Here is a 10,845-nt window from a genome sequence, read left to right on the forward strand (position 1 = left end):
ATGGGTCAGAAATATCATTAATGATGGATAACTGTTCGTTCTGGACGAATGTCCACAGCGCGAGACCTTTCCTAGAGTTCCTGGGGTAGCCCCAGCTGACGTGATGTGCATTGAAATCCCCAAGAATGAGGAGCGCGTTGCGATGTGAGCGAGAAAGGGTTTTGCGGAGAAGGAGGAGGAGAGGAACTGAAGATGTGTGAGGAGGGCTGTAGACATTAAGAACAAAGAGACTGGCATCCTGTCGCCGCCGCAGGAGGAGTTCCATGAAAAGGTGCGTGCACTCTGGAATGTCGAGAGGATGCTCTATCGCCGTGTAGTTGCGATTCGGGGCGGGGGGAGGGCGTTGAAAGAGGGTGGAAAGTAATGAAGCCGCGAAGCTTAAATGGGGGACAAGTTTAGTGGAGGGCGAATAAAGCGGGGAGGTCGGAGGGAGGGATGTTCTGATGTTCTGGAGCTGCTGCTGCTGCTGCAGAGCATGTTGTTGTTGTTGTTGTTGCTGTAGGAAGAAGGAAAAGAAAATGCACGGGCCCGCCACTGGCTCCGCAGATGAGCCACCTCTGCCTCATTCGTTCATTCGCGGGTAGCAACCTTCGCCTCGTGCGGTTCGTCGTTCGTGCCCTGACTAGACACATGCAACGCTTCATCCGCACCAAACTGCGAGAACGAACGCTTAATCCGCACCGAACCGCGACCACGAACGCCGAACGCTAGTAGACTGGGCGTTTCCGGGTCTGTGTATTGGTAGTCTCTTTATTTTGTGTTAGTCTTGCTTGTTTTATGTTCCAGTGTTTGTGTCGCATAGGATGTATTAAATGTGCGTCTGTATGGGTACACTGGTCGCCTTGTCTTTCGGCCCGAACATTCGCCGGAGATCCGTGAAAAAGTGGCGACCCTGCCAGGATCTATTTCCTTGTTTATTTTTGTTTTGTCTCGAATCTTTTCGATCTCTCGATGGCAGAAATTATTACTTTGACTAAAACGGCAGAACTAGCTCTCAAGCTAAGTCGAAGAAAGGAAAGGCTCTATGACGAGAAGGCAAAGAGGAAGAAAGTTGAAATGGCACAAGCAGGCGCACACGCTCGCGAGACAAAATAGCTAAAAGAGAAGAGAAAAGGATAGAACGAGAGAAGGAGTTTCTTTTGCGGAAACAGGCGCATATTGCGGGAGGATATGAGGAGATCACGGACGATGATCGGCGTTCCTTAGCGGGTACAGAATCTCCTATACCGGCCACAGTTTGTTCAAGAAAACTGATGGCTCATTTTGATGACAAAAGAGATGATTCGGACGCATATCTGCAACGATTCGAGCGGATAGCTTTGGGGCAAGGCTGGGAGCGCAGGTATTCTTAGCACCCCCTGCTGCGTCACAGGTCTGAACGCCGCCGTGGTCAGTTGTTCCGCAGCCGCTGGTGACTGAGGGCCGGGGTTTTGTGGAGCTTATCATGAGAGGTCAGTCAATGAGCGCAGTCACGGTATTGAGGATGTGTTTGGTCGGGGAGGCGCTGAATGTGTTTGGGAGGATGTCTGCTGCTGATTCTATGGACTACAAGACGCCTTAGATGCTATGACGGTGCATCTAAGGCGTCAGTAAGGTATTTCCTCTGTGGCAAGGTGGGACACCGTGCAGTTGACTGTCGAACGAGTAGCGTTGCCCAAAAGACACAGGTTATGTGTCAAGGTTGCAGGACGAGAGGCGCGAGACCGAGCTGCATGCGTGGTCGACTCTCGGGTGGAACTTGTCACACCACCTGAGGTTCCATAGCTAAAAGGAGAGCAAACGCCTCTGGAAAATGAGACGGTGAGTGGAACGTCCAAGTCGGAAGCAGCAATGCCAGTGGTGGTTGGGCAAATAGAGGACCGTCTCATATTGGTGCTTAGAGACAGCGGAGCCAACACAGTTTTGGTTCGCAGAAGCCTGTGAAGGACGAGGACCTTACAGAGGACGAATCGGCCGTCCCTTGCAGATAACACAGTCAGGTACCTTCCTGAAGCCAGGATTCGAGTGTCCACGCCATATCATACTGGACAGGTAGTGGCAAAATGCGTAGAACAACCAATCTACGACCTCATCTTGGGAAACATTACGGGTGCAAGAAGTGTTGAGGACCCCCGATCCCGAGTGGAGGATGCTAGACGTTGAGGAACACCCAAAGGAGAAAAGGCCCACGGCACCTCAGGCGGGTGTTGGGACAGTCCGTTTCTCGTCGCCAGTGTAGACAAGAGCTTAGGTAACAGCCCGAGCAACGTAGCATCCGCTGTCTACTCCCGTTACGATGTGTCTGAGCGTAACACCGGGTGAAATTTGGAGAAATAGTGAAAGGAGAAAGAATTCCCATACTTTACGATTCCAAGGTAGCATGCTCCGTAGTGGCAGAGGAGACAGGTGATATTGCCGAGGTGCCGACGTGCAGTGCGAAGAAAAGTAAAAAAAAAAAAGAAGTGTAAAGAAAAAAATTAAAGAACAGTGCTAAGTACCAACTAAACAGCTGTAGTTTTCTCTGGGATGTGTATTTTTATTGTTGTTGGATGCTCATACAAAAGTGTATAGTGGACATTAACATGTTTATTAAGGACACCGTACGGACAACGGCGGGAGTGTTTTAGTGTTCCGTAAATTCAATTTGGTATTCTGAGTCTGTGGAGTTCTTCCGGTGCGTTCTTGACATCTGCGGTTTGTTGTGTGCTGAGTCCAGAATCGCCACAGAAGATGGTTGGCTGGAAAGCTTGAAGACGGGGATGATGTTAGCAGTTTTTAAGGAAAAACTCTTGAGGGAGGAGGCCCTTGTCGCATATAATGGGAAGTTTGAAATGGAAGAACTGGTGACGTTTGGAGAAGACGAGGATGACGGGAAGCATGACGTGTATTATTCCAGTAGTAAAAATGAAGTATTCGGTGAGGGGCTAAGTCAATGCTCCTAATTGGGCTAGTTGGTTAACGAATTCAGGCATGGTGCTGGCACACAAGATAAAAATTAGAGGATCTCTTGGATGTCCCTTAAGAGGAGAATGACGAAAGCCTACCCTTCCTCTCCTATCATTTGCCTCTCATTAATTAAATTGGTTCACAGGAAGGGAAAGGCGCAGTAACTGTCACACTTTCTCCGACAAGTGTGAGTTTGGACGGTACACCATTGCTCCTGTCGCGTGGCCTGCCTTGGCGCGCGTTCAAGTGTGAGACTGCAGATGGCAGGAACGCTAGACAAGATGAGACTTCTGGTTCGTCGCTTCGAATTTGGCGGCTGGTGACGTCGCTTCTCGGTCGACCAATCAGGTGCGCCGCTCGCGCAGACAGTTTTTGTCGAGGACAGTATGAGCCATTAAAGGCTTTCACCTTAAAAGACACACACTGCAGGTAGGCGTCTACGGGGGAGGGAGGGGTGGCTGCTCCTAGCCCTACGGGGCTGGGACTGGTAGGTCACTGCCGCTTGCGGCGGGGGCTAGCCTGCCACAATATGTTTATCTGTTGTAAGCCGTCATATCTCCCGCTACTGTTTCGGTGGTGGACGACGGCTGTTGCAACGCGCGTCTTTCTCTCCCTCTTCTTTTTCTTTCTGCTCTACACTGTAAAAAATATTTCTGCGAAGAAAAAAACAGATTTTCTGGCAGCTGTGTTGCCAGAAAATGTATGTGAAGGCCTGTTTTCTGTATTTTCACTTTCTGTGGTTTCACACAAGCATCTGTTTTTAGTGAACAGAAAATCCTTGTTAAGCAACCAAAATTTTCTGTTTTTCTGCAACAGAAAAGTTCTTTTAAAAAACGCTTCCTGTTTCGTTATACAGAGAATGATACAAAAACATAACTGATACAGAGCTTATATGTTGCAGACAATGTGTGTATTTACATTTTTCCTGTTCTTCCTCTACAGAAAAGTTCTGTTAAAAAGCATGCTTTCTGTTTCCTTAGACAGAAAATGTTACAAAAACAGAACCCATACACAGCCTATGTTATAGACGGTGTCTGTAATTATATTTTTTAACCTTCACTTTTTTACACCCCGTATTGCGCATTGTGTGCAATGTGATTCTATGCGTGATGTCAGCAGTTACAACACTTCAACATCACTTCATACTCCTATCACTGCACAAATGCGCGTGTATTTCATATAAAAATATCAAAATAGTTTACTCAAGTAGCCATACACTTGAGAAAATTGGGAATAAAATAAAGCGATTCCAAAACAAACTCTATGACATAAAAGCTAAATTTTTTGCATAGCTACAAACACTAACCTTAGCAGTCTATTGAAAGCAGTGTAGTAGTGAATTTATGATATGTACGGAGAAAAATATCAGAAGCACACAAACATTTATTTCGAAATAATTTCAGTACTCATATTTTTGCAACTTCCGCGTCAAGTCAGCGACTTTCGGAGCCAAGAGATGTTGTCTGCCTTTTTTTGTGCGACTTTCGTTCCCTTGTCTGGGTTGAGTGTAGCAATGGCTCTGGAAACTGAGGCAAAAAAAGCACAGCTTACAACTCTATGTCTGGCTATGATTCTTCTTATTTGTAGTTATTTTCCCAAACATCTGAACACAGAGCTCAGCATATAAGAATCAAATGGAACACGAAAGAAAAAGTATGCATATTTAACACGCCAAGATTTTAAGCATGCATGAAAGAATGCTGTTCTAACAGTGAAATAGTGCGTGCACGGAGCTCAGCTAAGATGGATCAAAATTTACTAAACCTGAGCGTTCCTCTCAATTGAAACCAAGTGAATTTTGTCCTAGACAGGAAAAGTAGAAAGGTAGGCTTGAAAATCCATATGCAGAAGACTAAGGTAATGTTCAACAGCCTCGGGAAGGAACAGCAGTTTACATTAGGTAGCGAAGTACTGGAAGTAGTAAGCGAATATGTCTACTTAGGACAGGTAGTAACCGCAGATCCGGACAATGAAAAGGAAATAACAAGAAGAATAAGATTGGGATGGAGCGCATTTGGCAGGCACTCGCAGATTATGTCTAGCAGCTTACCGGTATCGCTCAAGAGGAAAGTATATAACAGTTGCATCTTACCTGTACTCACCTATGGCGCTGAAACGTGGAGGCTAACCAAGAGAGTTCTACTTAAGTTGAGGACAACCCAGAGGGCTATGGAACGAAAAATGGTAGGGGTAACATTAAGAGATAGGAAGCGTGCAGAGTGGGTCAGAGAAATAACTCAAGTTACCGACATTCTAGTGGAAATTGAGAAGAAGAAATGGACATGGGCAGGACATGTAGTGCGAAGAGAGGATAACCGATGGTCGCTGAGGGTAACAAACTGGATTCCAAGGGAAGAAAAGCGTAGCAGGGGGCGGCAGAAAGTTAGGTGGGCGGATGAGATTAAGAAGTTCGCAGATGTCAAGTGGATGCAGCTAGCACAGAACCGGGTTAAGTGGAGAAATATGGGAGAGGCCTTCGCCCTGCAGTGGGTATAGTCAGGCTGATGATGATGATGATGATGAATGTTGTCATGCAAAGTATCTCTATTTGTTTCATTCCGCCTACGTTAACAAACTATCTAAGTATCGCTCTAAATGCCTAGACGAGAATAGTAAAATTGTCGAGCGCCACGAAAATAGTCCGACCCAGGTGTTTTCAACGAGGTAGCCTTTTCTATGTGTGTGTGTATTCTCTACTGCACCAAAATCAGAACAACAGTCATCAACTTGTGCTGCTTTGCACATTATACTCAGCCCTGTAAAATAAAGTGCAAAGTGGTGCATCGAGGCCCTAAATGCGGAAAAGAAATCGGGAATTAGGTCGATCAAGAAGAACATTGCTATTTTTATGGCGCAAAAACCATCATGTCCGGTCATGGGAAGTGACAGTCATACTACACATCATCACATGCAAAAAATAAAAGTTAATAAATAAAGCTGCCTTGATAGCTTGTCACGAATTGTGTAGACGTGCGACTATGGGTTCAAGCATACGCATTTTTTACATCATTTGATCGTCACAGCACCAAATTTTGCAACGCTTCTTCTCCCAAGCTTCCTGGAGTTACATGTTTATCCTCTTTCAGGCCATGTATATTTAAGCTTGATAGGCCACTTCAATCTGAAGTTCAGTGACATGACATGCCGTGTCACACACACAGCTCTGCAGAAGTGCAATTCTTTTTTTTTTTTTTACTCTCTGCCCTGTTTCACAAGCTGTTTGCAGCCCTACGAAAGCTATAGGCAATCTGAGCCAATGAGGATGACTTGCACTGCATGACTGTTCCTACGCACTTATGACCGCAGTGCAAGAATGTGGTAGGAACGCAGTTATATAGTGTGCGTCATATCCCGATTAGCCCAGATTTCGCTTATCTGTCATAGTGCTGCAAGCAGCTTGTGAAGCGAATTATAGGCCTCCTGTTTTCAGTTTGTGTCTGCCAATCAAGCTTCACATGAATAGCAGCCAATGGCTGATTGATTCCTTTATTTTAATTTCTAATTTATCACAGCTGATGCTAAGGGTGAATATATGTTTTTTTTTAAACTTAGTTTCATGTTCATGTGCCCTCTTTCTTGTTGCAAGTAAGAATTTTAACAGAAATAAACCACAAATCACAGGACATGCTGCTTTCTCTATTAGTTCATGGCAGTTTTTTCTTTTTTTTCAAAATTACGCTATACTAAATTGACAAACGAGCTGTTGTAAAAGCAATGTTTACCATTTCACCTTGATCGACCCTCTTTAAAGTTAAGTAAAATGCTCTTTTTACCTTTGCGTGAACTCCACCGTGAGGCTTGTCTCCTTATTATACTCGATGTTGAGTGCGAAGTGGGACAAGAACATCAACTTCAATGTCATGGCTGGAGTTGAAGCGCAGCATACTGGCTGGCCGTTGATGAATATCGTGAAAGACAGGGCCATCAGGAAGCTACCACCTGCGTGACATTCAGAAAATAAAGTCTCCATTTCCCTGTGTATGCAGCAAAAAAAGTCTAACTTTTGCCAGATAAAAGGGAAGCACGGAACATAGCCAATATCAGCATCTGTAGCAGTTTCCTGGAAAATGGAAAATGGAAAAGCAAACACAACGATACATATATGCCAAACATTCTAAGATATATTTTACAAAAGTTCTAAAAGCACTAAATCATACCCATTAAAGAATGGCATGACAACATTAATGGCTCCTGTCCCCATGCTCCACTTGCAGATCCTCGTTCGCCAGGGAGAAACAGCTGTACGAACTAATGTTGTGTGGTGGGCTGCCATAACAGCCGCTCCAACCCCAAGGGTCAACAACCACCGATAATGTCAGGAACATGCAGTTTACCTATCTTGTTCGTATCGCGAAAATGCCTCCCGAAAATTGGGTATTTTTTAAAGGGCACCGTAATTTAATCATTGAAGTTTTCTTCTTTTCTTTGAATGCGACGGCGGCGAGGATTCGGCAAGAAAAGTAGAGCTACAACATCCACGCGCACGTAAACTAGAGCTCAAATTCTGCACGGAGCATACGACGCGGCCGCGCGCTGCGCAGAGGCAGATGACGGGATGGATGGATGGAATATAGGAGCGTCCCCTTTGAAACGGGGTGGTAGCAGTAGCTATCATGCTCATTTTTCTCCATATATCTCAATTATTGATTTATATTGGTTAACTAAACCATCATTCTGTTTATTAAATTTTTCTTTCTACATTACTAACATCGTATCACTTCTCTGCTTTTAAGCCACCAATCTTCCAGTCGTTTTTTGCTAGTTTCCACAGCCGGTTTATTCACCCGGCCAGTGGTATCTCTAAACCCCAGAGCTCCAGGAACAGTGATTGCGCCTGCATCGAATTCCGGATGGATACTATTACATTCGAGTATAATATGGTCAATTGTTTCACTGGAGTTACCACATACAGCACATGCGTCATCTTCATTGTTAAATTTCTTTTTGTAGCTGCGTGTTCTAAGCACCCTGATCTAGCTTCAAAAAGTAGGGCACTGCCTCTTGAGTTATCAAAGAAATCTTCCTTCCTGATCTGCACTTTCCACTTTCGGTATAATTCCACACTCTGTTTCTTTTCCATCGAATTTTTCCAATTTTTACCTTCTGTGTTTTTCACCTGTTGCTTAATGCTCTTTATTTCTCCGTCCTTGTTACTAACATACTTAGTAGTTAGTTTCCTAGTTCTTTTCCTCCATTGTGAGTCAACGCTTTTTAAGTACAGGTATTTAAATACTTTAGCTGCCCATCTGTTACTGTCCAATTTCCTCAGGCGTTCCTCATATAATATTTTACTCTGAGCTTACCGTACTTCGAAAGATGACCAGCCCATATCTCCCTGTACCGCCTCATTTGTAGTTTTGCCGTGGGCACCTAGTGCTAATCGTCCAACGGATCTCTGATTTGTTTCTAATGTCGACTGTACCTCTGATTTTAGGCACAAAACCGCATTTCCGAAATTAAGTCCGGGCACCATATTTCCTTTCCAAATACCCCTCAATACCTCATACCTATTGTATCCCCACAATGCCTTATGCTTCATTATCCCGGCATTCCTTCGCCCTTTGGCCTTAAGTGATTGCTCATGCTTTCCAATGTATGCCAATCCTTCGTTTACCCATACCCCAAAATATTTATATTCTGCTACTCTAGGTATTTCAAGGCCTTGAATTTTAAGACCCTGATCAGTTGAGCCGTTGAAAATCATCAGACCCGACTTAACTGCGCTGAAACTGAAGCCTCGTCCCCTTCGTCTCCGCAATACTTAACTAGAGTTTGCAATTCTTCCAGACTCTCAGCTAGCAGCACAATATCGTCTGCACACATCAAACCAGGGAGGCGCTGCTCTACCGCCTTTCCACCTAATCTGTATGACAGGTTAAAACCTAGGTTACTGTCTTGTATCCTCCTTTCCAGGTTTATCATATAAAGCATGAACAGCACCGGTGATAGAGGACAGCCTTGTCTTAATCCTTTGCATACTTTGACATCCTCCGTACTTCTTCTCCCTTCCCACGTAATTTCTACTTTGTTATCCCGGTACATTTCCTGTAGGAACTCTATTATCTCATAACCGATACCTTCTTCTTTTAATATGTTCCACAGGAGTTCCCTGCTTACGTTGTCGTACGCCCCGTTTATGTCCAGGAAGGCCAAATACAAAGGTCTATTTTCCACTCTAGATATTTCGATGCATTGGGTAAGCACGAACAGGCAATCATCTAAGCGCCTACCATTTCTAAAGCCGTTCTGAAGTTCTCCGAGTATCTTGTTACTTTCAACCCATGCTTGCACCTTTAATTTCACCGCCTGCATGGCTAACCTGTACATTACAGATGTTATCGTAATCGGCCTGTAGGATTTTATGTGCATCCTTTCTCCTTTCCCTTTATAAATCAAATTCATTTTACTCTGCCGCCAGCTGTCCGGAATTTGCTTATTCGCTATGACTGTTTCCAAAGCTTTTAACAACGTTTCCTTACTTTTTGGACCGAGTTCATTAATCAGCTTGATCGGAATTCCATCTATTCCTGTAGATGTGTTTTTAGGAATATTTTTTTCTGCCTTTTTCCAGTTTAGATTGGTCACTTCTAAGGTGCTTTGTATTCTGCTACCTTGTGTTGCTTCCTGATTTGCGGAGATTACCCTATCGTCGTTCTTAAATGACTCGGCTATAACTGATGTAATGTAGTTCACTGCGTTGTCTCCCTTTAAACAATTTCCCTCGTTATCTTGAATCCGATCTTGCTTTCTTTGATTCTTCTTCCCTAGCCAGCTTATATGGTTCCAGAATTTTCTTGCTCCGCCTCTAGAGGCATCGTGTATACCAGCCATCCAGCGATCGGTGGACTGTCTTATTTTACTTTGGACGAGGGCCTGCACTGGAAGTTTCTTTTGTCGACATGATTCCCATTTTTGGACGATTTCCTCCTGAGATACCTGTGCTTTCTTTGCCATTCGGTGTTCCCTTGAAGCAGCCCGTCGTTGTTCAATAGCTTCCCTGATTTCCTTATTCCACCAGCTCCGTGGCTTCCTCTTTCCATTCCAGCGGTTTGCTACTTTAACCTCCTGAATTTTACTCCTTATGAGTAGTTCTACCTGTTCATAATCCCAGTCTTCCATGGGGCTTTTCTCTATTGCTTCCTCTATGTCTGCTGCTATCTGCGCTATTTTGATCGTCGTTTAATTTTGCGTTTGCGTTTTGTCTAAGTTCCATTTCTCTTTTCATCAAGGGCCCCATCTGCAGACTAATACGTTTATGATCACTTCCTAGACTACACTCCCCTTCTTCATCTATTTCCATTTTTGTGACCTTGCTATAAATTTCCTGCGACATTAGACAATAGTCAATGGTCGTCTGCCTGTTGCGGAATTCCCACGTGATTTGGCCTTCATATTTTGTTTCTCTATTTACTATAACTAGATCGTGTCGCTCGCAGAAATCTAGCATTAGCTTCCCGTTACAATCCGTGTATCCATCCAGATCGTCGATGTGGCCGTTCATGTCCCCCAGCAGAATAATATTGGCCCCGTTTCCAAACTGGCTTATATCGTCACTGAGACATTCAACAAGATCCTTGTTTTCTTGCCTGCATTCATGTCCTGTTCCTAAATAAACTACCCCTAGCCATGTCCTTATGCCGGCAATGGTTCCTGAAACCCAGATATGTTCTTTACAAGGTGATTTAATTCTTTGCCAATTTGTTCCCTGGTGTAGCAACATACCTACCCCTCCACCCTTTCCGTTCTCGTTCTGTTGCACCCTTCCCAGACGAAGCCTTCTATAAACGGCGGATGTTCTAGATCCCTGAGATGAGTCTCGCAAAGAACGTACACACCTATTTTGTCATCCTTCAACTGCTGTTCTATCTCTAGCTATTTCGCTCTTTTTCTACCTCCTTGCATGTTTATGTAGCTGATCCT

At 44.4% G+C, this 10,845-nt stretch overlaps 1 pseudogene; it reads left to right on the forward strand.

Moving 5' to 3' along the window:
* The first annotated feature begins 951 nt into the window (after positions 1-951).
* On the forward strand, positions 952-2,230 carry LOC146201310 (uncharacterized; annotated as a pseudogene).
* Positions 2,231-10,845: the final 8,615 nt, after the last annotated feature.

This window comes from Amblyomma maculatum, chromosome 2 (genome assembly GCF_055883805.1).
Source record: "Amblyomma maculatum isolate TAMU_Amacu chromosome 2, ASM5588380v1, whole genome shotgun sequence".
Taxonomy (NCBI): domain Eukaryota; kingdom Metazoa; phylum Arthropoda; class Arachnida; order Ixodida; family Ixodidae; genus Amblyomma; species Amblyomma maculatum.